The sequence below is a fragment of the Dromiciops gliroides genome, chromosome X (genome assembly GCF_019393635.1).
Source record: "Dromiciops gliroides isolate mDroGli1 chromosome X, mDroGli1.pri, whole genome shotgun sequence".
Classification (NCBI taxonomy): Eukaryota; Metazoa; Chordata; class Mammalia; order Microbiotheria; family Microbiotheriidae; genus Dromiciops; species Dromiciops gliroides.
Window position 1 is genome coordinate 3,608,704 of NC_057867.1, and position 14,797 is coordinate 3,623,500.

Here is a 14,797-nt window from a genome sequence, read left to right on the forward strand (position 1 = left end):
TGCCCCACAAAAATTAAAAAACAAAAACAAAAACAATATACATTGGCTTTTATTTTCCCATTCTGTTTCTGCCTAGTTTAGAAACCAAGATCAAATTTTTATCATGGAAGGGATTTTGTAGGATACAATCTTTACCTATTTTTGTAAACAGTTTATATATTGTTGGAATTCATTTTTCTTTTAATATTTGATAGATATTTGTGTAAAAATCTAATTGGTTCTTTTTCCCTTTGGGAATTCATTAATAACTTGTTTGATTTCTTTTTATGTGTTCTATTAATTTAGAGATTTTTAATTTTTATAAATATTTATCCATTTCATTTGTCAGTTTTATTGGTATATTGTTGGGCAAAAAACCTTCTGATATTTTTCTTCATTTGTTGTGGATCTTCCTCTCTCATTTTTGATACTGGTATTTTCTCTTTTAAAAAAAAAGTAAATTGATTAATTGACTATCTACTTTTCTCAAAATAAAAACCCAACTCTTAGTTTTGGTTCTTAATTCAATGGTTTTTTTCTATTAAATTTTTTTTAATCTTATCTTTAATTTTTAGGACTTCTCTTTTGGTGTTTAAACTGGTTGGTTTTCTAGAGTTTTTAAAAGTGCTATGCACTTTTTACTTTTAAAATTTTATTTTCAAACGAAAATCCATCTTTTCTCTCTCCCACTTCCCCTCTCCCCACATTGAGAAAGCAAGAAAAACAAAATTTGTATAATCAAGAAAAGCAAATTCCTACAATAGACATGACCAGAAAAAATATGTCTCAATCTGCACTCTGAGTTCATTACCTCTCTATCAGGAGGTGACAAGCTTGTTTCATCATGAGTCCTCTGAAATTGGTTAGTCATTGTGTTGAATAGACTTTGCAAGTCTTTCAAAGCTGTTAGTTTTTACAATATCACTGTTATTGTAGAAATTGCTCTCCTGGTTCTGCTCAACTTAACCTTAGACAAAGTCTTCTCAGGTTTCTCTGAAACTGTCCCCATCATAATTTCTTAAAACACAATAGTATTTCATCACATTCATATACCATAGCTTGTTTAGACATTCCTCAACTGAAGGGTACACCTTCAGTTTCCAATTCTTTGTCACCACAGATAGCTTCTAGAAATATTTTTGTACATATGGATCTTTTTCCTTTTTCTTTGATCTCTTTGAGATATGCACCCAGTAGTGATTTTTCTGGGCCAGAGTATGCATAGTTTAATAGCTTTGGGGGCATAGTTCACAGTTCCACCAAGAGTGCATTAATATACCTGTCTTCCCCTAGCCTCGTCGACATTTGTCATTTAGTTTTTTTGGTCAACTCTGACAATCTGATCAGTGTGAAGAGGTACCTCAGAGTTGTTTTAACTTTCATTTCACGAATTAGTAGTGATTATGGGCATTTGTATATGGCTATTAATAGCTTTTATTTCTTCCTCTGAAAACTGCCTGTTCATAAGCTTTGACAATTTATTTATTTTTATTCTTATAAATTAGAATACATTCAGAGAAATTTATTGCAAAACTTTCCCATTTATCTGTTTCTTTTCTAACTTTAATTGCATTGATTTGCACAAACTTTTAAATTTTATGTAATCAAAATTGTACAATTTATTTTCTGTGATGTTATCTATACCTATTTGACAAATAATTTCTTCTTTACCCCTCTAATTTATCATGTCACCCTTTTTGTCTAAGTCATGCACCCATTTGGAGCTTGTTTTGATATGAGATATTGGTGTTTCTGCTAGATTTCTTTCCACTTTTCCCAAGTTTTTGTCAAATAGCGATTTTTTTTTTGTCCTGATACCTTTTGGTTTATCAAACCCTAGGGCACTGTGCTCATTTGCTTCTGTATATTATAAACCTAATATGTTCTACTGATCAACCTATTTTTTAACCAGTACCAAAATGTTTTGATGATTCCTGCTTTGTAGTATGGTTTGAGACATAGTACTGCTATGCCCCCATCCTTCCCACTTTTTTCAATAATTCCCTTGAGATTCTTCATCTTGTGTCCTCCAAAGGGAATTTTGGGGTGTTTTTTAGCTCTATAAAGTAATCCCTTTGTAATTTGACTGAGATGGCACTAAATAAGTAAATTTGGGTAGTACTGTAATTTTGTTATATTGACTCAGCCTCATGATCAATGAATATTTCTATAATTATTTAGACCTGTCTTTATTTATTAAAAGAATGTTTTGTAATTGTGTTTAGTTCCTGCGAGTGTCTTGGCAAATAGACTCCCCAATATTTTATACTTTCTGTAGTTATTTTGAATGGAATTTCTCAATCTCTTCCTACCAAATTTTGTTAGAAACAGAAAAATGCTAACGATTTATATGGGTTTATTTTATATCCTGTAACTTTGCTAAAGTTGTTCATTGTTTCAATTAGTTTTTTAGTTGATTCTAAGGTTCACTAAGTAAATTATCATATCTTCAAAAAGCAATAATTTGGGGGCAGTTAGGTGGTACAGTGGATAGCACCCCAATCTTGGAGTCAGAGAACCTGAGTTCAAATGTGCTCTCAGACGCTTACTAGCTGTGTGATTCTGGGCAAATCACTTAACCCCAACTCCAAAAAATAAAAAAGCAATAATTTTTGTTTACTCTTTGCCTATGCTTATTCCCATTTTCTTTTTCTTGTCTTACTGCTATAACTAGTAATTCTAGTACCGTACTGAATAGTAGTAGTGATAATGGACATCCTAGATTCACCACTGAGCTTACTGGAAAAGTGTCTAGTTGATTCCCATTAAAGATTATGCTGATTCTCTGTTTGAGAGAGAGACTACTTATCATATTAAGGAAATTTCCGTTTATTCCTATGCCTTCTAGTGTTGTTTTATTTTAAACAGGAATGGGTGTTATATTTTGTCAAAAGCTTTTTCTGCATCTATTGATATAATCATGATTTTTGTTGTTCTCACAATTGTTAGTCAATTAAGCTTATAGTTTCCCAGACCTGTATTCCTGATATAAATCCAGACTGGTCAAAGTATATAATCTTTGTACAGTGATGTGTTACTGTAATCTCCTTGCTAATATTTCTTTTTGTATCAACATTCATTATGGACATTGGTCCACAGTTTTCTTTCTCTGCTTTGACTTTCCCTAGTTTTGGTATCAAGACCATATTTTTGTTTTGCAAGGAGTTTGTTAGGAACCCTAACTTTTCCTACTTTTTAGTTTATGCAATATTAGAATTAATTGTTCTTTAAATGTTTGAGAATTTTCTTGTAAATCTCTCTGGTATTTTTTTCCTTTGGGAGTTAATTTATGGATTGTTCAATTTTTTTTTCTAAAATTGGGTTATTTAAATCCTCTTCCTCATTCCGTTTATATGGACATTTTGTGTTCTATAAATATTTATCCATTTCATTTAGAACATGTTTCATTGGTATATAATGGGTAAAACAGATCCTAATTTTCCTTTTATTTCCTATTTATTAGTTATGAACTTACCTTTTTCATTTTTGACACTAGTAATTTGTTTTTCTTTTTTAAACAACCAAGCAAGCTCCAAATCCAGAAAGAAAAAAAAAGAACTGTGGAATATGGATACAGATTGAACCATACTATTTCTCTTGGCTTTTTTTGTTTTTTTGGTGGGGCAATTAGGGTTAAGTGACTTGCCCAGGGTCACACAGCTAGTAAGCGTCAAGTGTCTGAGGCCGGATTTGAACTCAGGTACTCCTGAATCCAGGGCCGGTGCTTTATCCACTGCGCCACCTAGCTGCCCCTCTCTTGGTTTTTGATGCTGTTGTTTTTCTTTTTTGAGTTTTTTCCTTTTTGCTCTGATTCTTCTCTTATAACATGACTAATGCAGAAATATGTTTAATGTTATTGTACATATATAACCTATATCAGATTACTTGCTGTCTTGGGAAGGGGGGGGGAGGGAGGGAGAAATATTTGAAACTAGAAATCTTATAAAAACAAATGTTGAAAACTATCTCTACATGTAACTGGAAAATAATAAAATACTTTTATAATTAAAAAAAAAGCTAATGATTTATCTATCATATTATTCCTTCCTCCCCCCTCCAAAAAAAAAAACAGCTTTAGGTTTTATTAATGGAGTATTTTTTTCTGCTTTGAATTTCGTTAATCTACTCATTGATTTTTCAGGATTTCCATTGTGGTGTTTAATTGGGATTTTTTTAATTTGTTGGTTTTCTGGTGGGTTTTTAACTTCCTTTTAGTTACATGCCCAATTTGTTGAGCTATTCTTTCTCTCCTTTACTGATAAGTGTTTAATGATATAAACCTTCCCCTATGAGTTGCTATAACTACATCTCAAAAATCTTGGCGTATTGTCATTATCTTTAATAAAATTGTTTCCATGATTTGCTCTTTGCCCATTCTTTAGGAATGTTATTTAGTCTCTAATTAATTTTCAATCATTTCATTCGAGATCCTTTACTACATATGCTTTTTATTGCACTGTGATCTGTAAAAGATGCATTTAATATTTCTGTATTTATAAAGCTTTTATGTCCTAAAACAGGGTCTATTTTTGTAAAGGTATTATGCAGGGCTGATTAAGAGGTATACATTCTTCTATTCTCATTCAATAATCTCTCAAATTCTATCTCATCTAACCTTTCTCAAATTCTATTCAAGTCTATTCATTTTATTATTTCTTCCTGTGACTCATTTAACTTATTTATATATTTAGATGCCATAATATTTGGCATATTTATATTTAGTCTTGATATTAATTCACTGTCTGTGGTACCTTTTAGCAAAACGTAATTTCCCTGTTTCTCTTTTAAGTCTATTTCATGATTGCAACCCCTGCCTTTTTTACATCAATGGAAGTGTAACAGAATTTTGCTTCAACCAATATTGTAATTCTGTGTACATCTTTCTGTTTCAAGTGTGTTTCAACATATTGTCAAATACTGCTTTCTAATCCAATTTGCTATCCTTTTCTATTTTATGGGTGAATTCATTACATTACAGCTATGATTTTTGTGTTTCCTCCATCCTAGTCTTTTGCTTTTCTCTTTGTTTCTTGCCCCCTCTTTAAGTCGGTTTTCCTTAAGATTAATCCTTCCCCTAGTCTACCCATACCCTCTTATGCCCCCTCTTACCCACCCCCTCCTCACCCCCCCCTTTCCCTGTTGAGTGCAAAGTATTTCTGTATCCAAATGTGTGTGTATTCTTCCCTCCTTTGGCTAGTTTAGATGAGTGAAATTCAAGTGTCACCCTCTCTTTCTTCCACCCCTTCCTCCTTATTTGTATAGACCCCAATAAAGTGAGCCAATTTCCCCCATTCTTCCTCTCCCTTCCCCAGCCCCCTCCCCCAGTTCTCTTTCCCTCCCTTTCCATTTTTCTTTTAAGATCATCAAAACATAACAAAACCACTCCCAGGCCTTGTCTCCCCCTGTGATTCTTGATGACACATATATCATCTCCTTATATTAGAATATAAAGTTTATCTTTGTTTAGTTCCTTATGATTTACTAATTTTTCATTCAGCCACTAAAATGATTTTCCTAAAGTGCATGTCTGATCATGTCACCCCCTACTAAATAAATTCTAGGGGCTCCTAATGCCTTCAGGAACAAATACAAAATGCTCTGTCATTCAAAGCCCTTCATGCCCTGCCCCCTCCTACCTTTCCAGTCTTCTTATACCTTACTTTTTGATCCAGTGACTCTGGCCTCCTGGCTGTTCCACGAACAAGACACTCCATCTCAGCTCCAGGCTGTTCCCCCATGCCTGGAATGCTCTCCCTCCTCCACTCCACCTATTCTCCTTCCTGGCTTCCTTTAAGTCCCAACTAAAATCCCACCTTCTAAGGAAGCCTTTCTCAACCCCTCTTCATTCCAGTGTCTCCCCTCTGTTGATTATTTTCTATTTATCCCGTATATAGTATATAGCTTGCTTTTTATGTACTTGTTTGCAAGTTGCCTCCCCCATTAGATTGTGAGCTCCTTGAAGGTAGGGACTGTCTTTTGTCTCTTTTTGTATCCCTAGCACAGTGCCTGGCAAGTAGTAGGTGCTGAATAAATGTTTACTGAATGAATGAAAAAAATGATGTTATATGAAGGCAATTAAATATTATTGCATAATAAAATGGTAAACATGAAGAATTTTAAAAATTCAATTCAAACAATTATTTAAAAGCTTAATATACGTAAGGACTTGTAAGCATTATACTTCATCTTGTGGACACGAAGACCAAAACATTCTTGAACTCAAGGAAAACTTAGGAAGTGATAGCAATTGAAGAAAGAAGCCAAAGGAGACCAAACCCACTGCTTCGGCATGTGAAAGACTAGGCTGAGCTAGGCATGGGACCTAGCATTTCACTGTAATAGGGAACTCCTCTGTGAGGAACACCCCCCTACCAACACAGGGCAGCAACCTGGAGCCTTAGCTGCCTAGGAAACTAACAAGCCACATGGCTTGCCCATAGTCACATGACCAGAGGCAGGCCTTGAACCCAAGTCTTCCTGGATCCAAGACTAGCTCCCTATTCACTTTGCCATGCTGCCTCTCAGAAAAAGACAGAAAGATAATATTAACAGCAATGGAATAATGTCAAATGCATAAGCCAGCTTTGTTAAGACCTTAGAAAAAGTTTACACTTACTCTCTTTCTGGTAAATAAAAGATGTGCAGAGTTACATTATAATCATTCACAATTACTTTTTGCTTAGTTTCTTTTCATTTGTTGTATTTTTATTCAAATATTTGAACTTAATAGAAAAAAATATCTAAAAGTAAAGAAAAATTAAAAAGTGTCATTGACAATGAAGAGGATATCAATATTAAGCGTATATGCACCTAATGACACAGCAAGGCAATTTATAAATGAAAATGTAATTGAGTTACAAAAAAAAATGCTTATAATACAATAAACAGTGGGAAACTTCAACATCCTGCTAACATAATGACAAATCAAATAAAAAAGATTAATAAGAAAGCAATTACAGATGTGAACAGAGTGCTAAAAAAGTAGATTTGATAGAGAGAACTCAATCGAGAGAAGGAAGAGAATATACTTTTTTCCAAATACACACAAATCATTCACAAAAATGGACAAAACAAATAAATAAGTTTTAAACATATTTTTTAAATCATTATGTAATAAAAAGTTATCGAAAGGAGAAATACACTTAATAAATGAAGGCCTTTATGGAAACTAAAACATGTTTCAATAATGCATGTGTTAAAAATCAAATTAATTACAGAAAACCACAATTATATAATATCAACTTTATTGGACACAGCTAAATTATTCAGGGGCCAATTTATAAGCAGAGAAAAAAGAAGTATTTGAGTTAACTTAATCATTTTTTAAAATGGAAAATGAACAGATCAATACCTCCAAAATGAGATCAAAACAGAAAACTGCTAAAATTAGAGAAGAAGTGAAAGAAAACATTTTTCAAATAAAAAACAACTAAATTAATAAAAGAGCTGGCTGGTTTTGAAGATAAATAAAATGGATAAATCATTAGCAAATGTAAAAAAAAAAGAAGAAAACCCAAATATGAAAATCAGGAAAAGAGAAAGGGGGGAATCACAAAGAATGAAGATGGTATAAAGAAATTGAGAATATTACATACACAGATGGCAATAAAACAGAGGATATAGAGATAACCATTTACCAAAAAATGATACCCAAATTGATAAAATAAGTAATTAATACCCTATATAAAAACACTATCAGAAAGAATAGCTGAGCAAATCCTTATTGAGCTGCCAGATAAAAGGATGATGCTAGGAGCACATGTATTCAAAAATGAATTCTATCAAAACAGTCCAAAACCAAATAAAAAGATGATGCTGTCCCTGACTCTATGAGGTAAATATGGTCCTGATGTGCAGACCTGTTGAGGATAAGGCAGACAGAGAACTACAGATCAATAGAGTTAAGGAATGTCAATGCAAAAATGTTAGATATAAAAAACACTGGCAAATAGAAAAAAACACAGCAATAGAAAAAAAACCAAACCTGAGCCCTATAATTAAGGAGAAGTAATACCAGTAATGTAAGAGTAGTTCAATATTAGGAAAAGAGCCCACATAAGAAAATCAAATTCATCAAAATAATTATGATGGTTGTAAATGATTGACATTTATATCATGAGTTTATATTTGCAAACATGTCCTGTTCCCAAAGCACGTCATGAACATCCTCAAAAGCAAATAGTACCAGTATTTTTTTTATTACCGTTTTACAAAGGGAAAAGCTAAGGTTCCAATAAGTGAAATGACTTGCCCAAAGCCCCACAAGTATGTGCCAGGGTTAGATTTCACAGGTAGAACTCTCCTGACTCCCAATCCAGTAGTCATTCCTCCACAACAATGGTGGCAAACTCAAATAGAAATAGGGCCACTAAAAGTAAGGATCCTTGCATATCCTGCTGCATATTGACTTGGAACACCACAAATTACCATTATCTGCATTTTTCTTTATTTTGTGAAATAGTTCCCAATTATACTTTAATCTGGTTCGGGCTGCACATTCACAAGTGTGGGGGTAGTCTGCTCTACAACATGCTGTCACTCTAGAAAAAGCCTTTAATAACATACAACCATTTTTTCATGTTAAAAAGCCAAAGTAATATGTAACTGGAAGGATTTTTCTTTAATATGATAGAGGAATATGTGAAACCAAGACAAAACATCTGAAACAAGCTCTCTGTCCAAAGAGAAAGTGGCTAATTTATGGAACCCAAACAAAAGAATTTCATGGTGTTCTAAAAAAGAAGTGATAAAGACTATATGACAATACAGAAATAGATAGACCAGTGACCAAAACACTAGGATCAGAGGTTCTTAACCTGTAATCCATGGGACATGAATGAAACAAGAGTTTGGATGGGGGGAAATGACATCATTATTTTCACTAATCTCTAACTGAAATTTAGCATCTCCTTAAATTATGAATGTAGGTACCAAACCACAGCAGTACTAGCAGAACCCATGATTTTGTCACCAACAGAAATTCCAAAGATTTCCCCATCCCATGACTGCTGTTACACTTACACTCAACACGATTTTGAAATGACTGCGGTTACTAGACCCACTACTAAATTGCAGGTGATCACAGCTTCTGATTGTATTTTGGTATAATTGATTTCTTTTGTAATCCTATGTATTTTATTTGTAATGGGGCTTTGGGGCATACCCAGGTCAGCTAAGAGAAAGTCTCCGACATCCTGTGCTGGCCTTGGTCCTCACAAGAGGCATCGGGGGTGGGGATCATGAACTAAACTGAGGAAAGAAGGGTACCTCCCTCTCCTTTTAGGCCTATGGTCCTAAGAAACAGGCCTGGGTTTGGGGTCTATTTCATTTGGCCTTTTCAGTTCAAGGTGCAAGAAGTGGACCTTGGAGCCAGGATTTCAGGCCAGATGGTGCCTACTATACCAGCAGAGAAGCCCTGGGAAACCAGGGTCCTGGGACAGAAGCCCAAAGGGGAGGGGGGCTTTGGATTTATAACTTGATGGGATTAATGCTCTCTAGGAATTGAACTAAACTATGATATGAATCCACCTCCTCTCCCCCAACTAAGGGGATCTGGGGGCTCTTATCTGTATGTTTGTTCTCACTATACTTTCGAAGTAAATGTTACTTTGTAAAAAGCTAACTGGATTTAAACAATTTTTAAAGCTAACTGGATTATTAAGTGGTTAAATGGAACTGGGGTGCTGGTGACCCCTAAAAATTGGGGGAACACAACTGATAGGGGCTTGAGCCAATGACAGAGACTATACACACCACACCCTCAGCAAAGGATGAAATGTAATATACTTGGCCTTCAGACAGGGGGAGCCTGTAATCACTGTTATACAAGGAACCAAAGGGAGGATCATTTAAGACATGGCAACCTGGATTATAAATAAAGATCTTGAAATGCAATATTCCAAAAGGCAAAAAGTACAGGTTTACAACCAAGGATACCTTATCCAGCAAAGCAGAGTTTAACCCTACAGGGAAAAAAATGCACCTTTAATGGAATAGGGTAGTGACATCAAACTCCTAAACTAAGGATCCCAGCAGGCCGCATATTGACTTCACAAACCAAATAGTAACATCACCAATGTTCTCCTGTATTTTTATTTGTTTTGTTAAACATTTCCCAATCCCACTTGAATCTGGTTCCTGCCACACTCTAGTGCTCCTGTAGAGAGGACTTTCAAGTCCTGATTCTGAGGTAAAGACTGGAGATGGGGAAGAACTTTGAAATGCAAGAAAACAACACACTTTCAGGGGCTGGTGTCCCACTGCAGGACAAGCCCAGCCTACTAATCACCAATAATAGTTGAGAGGCTTAAGAATGGCCTAACCCTGTGGGCCAGAAGTGGCCGACATGGTACCAAAGCAATCCTAACCTTCCAGGAAGTGAGTGAGCTTCATCTCCTTGACCTCCAGGTCTCCTAGTTTGGCTCCTTCTCATAAAGCTGCAAACTATGGTTTGTACATGTTAGAAACAGAGTGGCTTCAAGCTGGAGATGGCACACACCATCTACTGAACAATGGCCCCTACCAGGAGAAAAGAATCCACGGAAAACCATATCAAGTATAACCAAATGGCTAGAGTTGCTTTTTTTTTTAATTTTAAAGGCATATAAATTTTAATTAGTTTATAACTACTGTAAAAAGAGAAAATACTGGGTTCAGATGTCTAACATTATTCCAATCAATATTTGACTCTACCATATGCTATGAGACCTTATCAAATAGATGTCTTTAACAAAAACTTACTACACATAAACTTTTAAATAGAGATGAAACAAAATCTCCGCCAGGCATTATTATGAGAATCACGGATTCAGAGGTAGACGGGTAATCTAGTTTTTAAAGATATGGCATTTCAGGTGCAGAGAGAAGTGCCTTAGCCAAGGTTAAGCAAAGAGGGAGCAAGTGCTAGGACCAAGTCGGAGCCCCGGGGTCAACTGCAGTGCAGCCCACAGCACCCTGGCTTCGAGAGGGACCAAGGAGGGGGGTGGGGAAAGTTGGCACAAACTGCTGGCTTGCACTCTGCTTCATTGTTCAGGTATGCGCACATGCCACCCGGAGACAGAACAAGCCAAGTACAATCGAACCTTATCCCTCCCACCCAACCTCACGGGGGGGGGGGGGGGGGAAGAGATTCAGAAGTGACGCATCCTAAAGGAGAGTCGCCGAGTCCGAAGGTCAGAAAAACATACAGACATATACAGATATTTGTATCACAAATTTCTAATAGAGAAAATCACGCCAAAGGTTGGAACTTCAGAAGGACTGGCCAGCAAGAAAAAGATAGATTTTAAAGAAGAGAAAAAGATTGGTCCCATTTCTGACTTTCCAGAGAGAGCCTCTCACCACCACCCCCTCCCCTCTCCTGCTCCCGCCCTCCTCCCTCTCACCGCCCCCTTCCCTCTCCTGATCCCGCCCTCCTCCCTCTCACCGCCCCCTCCCCTCTCCTGATCCCGCCCTCCTCCCTCTCTCCTCCCCCTTCCCTCTCCTGATCCCGCCCTCCTCCCTCTCACCACCCCCTTCCCTCTCTTGATCCCGCCCTCCTCCCTCTCACTGGTCCCGAAGGTGGCCCCCTCCCCTCTCCTGCTCCTGAAGCTGGTCCCCTCCCCTCTCCTGCTCCTGCAGGTGGCCCCCTCCCCTCTCCTGCTCCTGCAGCTGGTCCCCTCCCCTCTCCTGCTCCTGCAGGTGGCCCCCTCCCCTCTCCTGCTCCTGCAGCTGGTCCCCTCCCCTCTCCTGCTCCTGCAGGTGGCCCCTCCCCTCTCCTGCTCCTGCAGGTGGCCCCCTCCCCTCTCCTGCTCCTGCAGGTGGCCCCTCCCCTCTCCTGCTCCTGCAGGTGGCCCCCTCCCCTCTCCTGCTCCTGCAGGTGGCCCCCTCCCCTCTCCTGCAGCTGGTCCCCATCCCTCTCCTGCTCCTGCAGGTGGCCCCCTCCCCTCTCCTGCTCCTGCAGCTGGTCCCCTCCCCTCTCCTGCTCCTGCAGCTGGCCCCCTCCCCTCTCCTGCTCCTGCAGGTGGCCCCCTCCCCTCTCCTGCTCCTGCAGCTGGCCCCCTCCCCTCTCCTGCTCCTGCAGGTGGCCCCCTCCCCTCTCCTGCTCCTGCAGCTGGTCCCCTCCCCTCTCCTGCTCCTGCAGCTGGTCCCCTCCCCTCTCCTGCTCCTGCAGGTGGCCCCCTCCCCTCTCCTGCTCCTGCAGCTGGTCCCCTCCCCTCTCCTGCTCCTGCAGGTGGCCCCCTCCCCTCTCCTGCTCCTGCAGGTGGCCCCCTCCCCTCTCCTGCTCCTGCAGGTGGCCCCCTCCCCTCTCCTGTCCCTGAAGATGGTTCTCTCCCCTCTTTTGCTCCGACTCCAGCTCCCTCCTCTCCCCTGCTTCTGCCCCCACCCCCTCCCCTTTCCCGTCCGCTCCACTCTCCTTTTCTGCCCCTGTAGCTGCCCCTCTTCCCTATTTTTTCCCTCTCCCTTCTCTCCCCTTTCCTGTCCCAACCACCCCTCTCTTCTGTCCGCGCTTCTGCCCCCTTTCTCTCTCTTGCCCCTTCCCCTCCCTTCCGTAGCCAACTCCCTCCTCTCACCGACTCCCTTCTCTCTTACCGCTCCCCGTCCCCCACCCTTCACCCCCCAAACAGCTGCGGCCCCTCTCACCGCTCCTGCTGCGCTTCCTGCGCCCTCTGAAAGACCCGCCTAAGGCTTCTGGAGCGGGCCTGCAGCAGTCGCGTTGAAGGTCCTCGAGTCTCGGCCACCGCCATCGGGCAGCCCGAGATGCGGCCCAGCAAGGCCCAGCTCCTTCCTCGCAGCTGGGGCCGCCTATAGTGCCGGAGTCGCCAACCTGAGCCAGTCGTGGTCACCCTTTGACTGACAAGAACAGGGGAGGCTGAGCATCCTCCCCTTGTAGGCTGCTCCCATTGGCCTTCGCGCCTAGCCAACGGGAAAGCGCCTCGCTCTCCCTGGGCTCCTGTGATTGACCCAGCAGCTGGCCAATGAGAGCGACAGGATTCGGGCCGGGCACCAAGCCTGCTGTCAGAGGAGCTGCTGCTAGCTCTAGCTTCGCTTTTCTGGGAGGAAGGGGGAAAACTGACACTCGCCCCGCCCCAGTCGCCTCAGTCTCTCCCTTTTGTAAAGCGTCAAACACGGCGGGGGTGGGGGGGCAGTAATTTAATCCACCCCCATGAGTTTCTTATTGCTTGGGAAAAGGCCAGAGGTAAAGAGATAGGTACTGCCAGGATCAATTCTGACCCCCAGTCCCACCGGAGGCCAAGCCTCTTGGCCTTCCTTTTGCGGAGTGAGGTGGGAAAAGGTTAGGGAGGACTGAACGGGTAACGTCTGGGAGCATCTGCAGGGCAAGCCTCATCAATTAGTTTTTCTTTTCCATGCTAACACAATTGGGCCTTCAGTTTTATCTGGGTTTTTATTGACTACAAACATGCCCATGTGTCCCCCATCCTGAAAAAACAAAACAAAAACCTTCACTTGACCCATCCATCCATCCTTGGTAGCTAGCAACCTATCAATTACCTCTCTGCTAGCTTGTCATGTGCCATGGTCGTTGATGACCTCCCTGTCTCTAGATGCCAGGAACCAGGAGATAGAGTGGATGATGAGAGGTAGGAGTAGGAAGAGATTGAAGATAAGGGAGAGAGGGGAATGATAAATGGGGCAACGGACTGAAGAAAACTTAATGTGATCACTTGTCCAGGTAGAGGGGTTAGTCTTGGCATTCTGTGAAATGGGATGAAGGAGGAGAGTGGCAGAAGGCATGTGGAGGAGGGGAGAAGAGGGAGCTCTTGGAAAATGACCTCAGTTTTTTCAGTAAAACATAAAGAAAGATTCTCAGCAAAGAGGGGAGGGGGAGGAGGAACCATGGGAGGTTTGAGGAGGGATGAAAAAGTTTGGAAAAGACACCACAGTGAGTGGAGTTAATTAGGGAGATGGGAAATGATTGCCTTGCAGCAGTGAAGGCCTAGACACGGTTGTAATAGAAACTTGTAATGGAGCCAGTCAGCCTGGTTTTGTGATTTTTCTCCAACTTTGTTCAGCCATACAAGAATAGTAGCAAAGACAAGGAGTTGAAAGTTCTGGTGATCCGGTATCCCATTATTCCCAGCCCTGCTTATCCATCAGTGTTGGAGGAGGCTCTGGTGGGGAAGGAGACACTCAGTCTGCAGCTTATTATAGAACCTGCCCTTTGTCACACACCCCTCCCTGCAAATTGTCCCATTCTTGCCACCTTGGGGAGAAACGGAGATGTAAAGGCTGAGGTGGACCTGCCTGGATTGTCTTAAAGCTACCTATAAAGGCTGTTTCCACTTTGAAACCATTGCTGGTCTTCAGTGATCAGTCCAGCAACATGTACACATGTTGCTACCTTGACTTACTTACAATAAAATTCTTTTAATTCTCTTTGTCCTGAGTTCTGCCTTCTTAATCAGGGTGAAAGTCCAAATGCAGAATTTTCCTTTCAACAAAAGGATGGTAGCAGTGCTCCAAGGATGAGGCTTAGCTGGGTAAAATAGGAGGGCAGAGGATTCATTAGAGAAGAGCATAGTGTGAAGTTGGAAGTGGTTCACCAAGGAGTCGTGATGAATGAGGAAGGGCAGACAGCTAGTGCAGGGGTGATGGCTGGGAATAAACTGAGGGGGACAAGTAAAAAACCAAGAGAGAATGGAGATGCAAGGCAGAGGAAGAGGGGGAATGAATGACAATAATTTTGTAGTCAGATACAGGAATTTCAGAGTTCATGAACATGGAAGGATTAGGGTTAGCATTTGTGGGTGATGGCAAGATCAAGAGTATGACTGTCTTTGTGTATGGCTAAGGTGGAGGGAGGAGTGGGTCATGGGAG

At 40.5% G+C, this 14,797-nt stretch overlaps 1 long non-coding RNA gene across 15 annotated transcripts in view; it reads right to left on the reverse strand.

The window, feature by feature from the left end:
• Positions 1-12,809, reverse strand: part of LOC122733456 — a 98,174-nt gene extending 85,365 nt beyond the window's left edge. For all 15 annotated transcript variants that reach the window (XR_006353858.1, XR_006353854.1, XR_006353856.1 and 12 more), the window contains exon 1: positions 12,601-12,809. This is a non-coding gene — a long non-coding RNA (uncharacterized LOC122733456). The remainder of the gene's footprint in view (positions 1-12,600) is intronic.
• Positions 12,810-14,797: the final 1,988 nt, after the last annotated feature.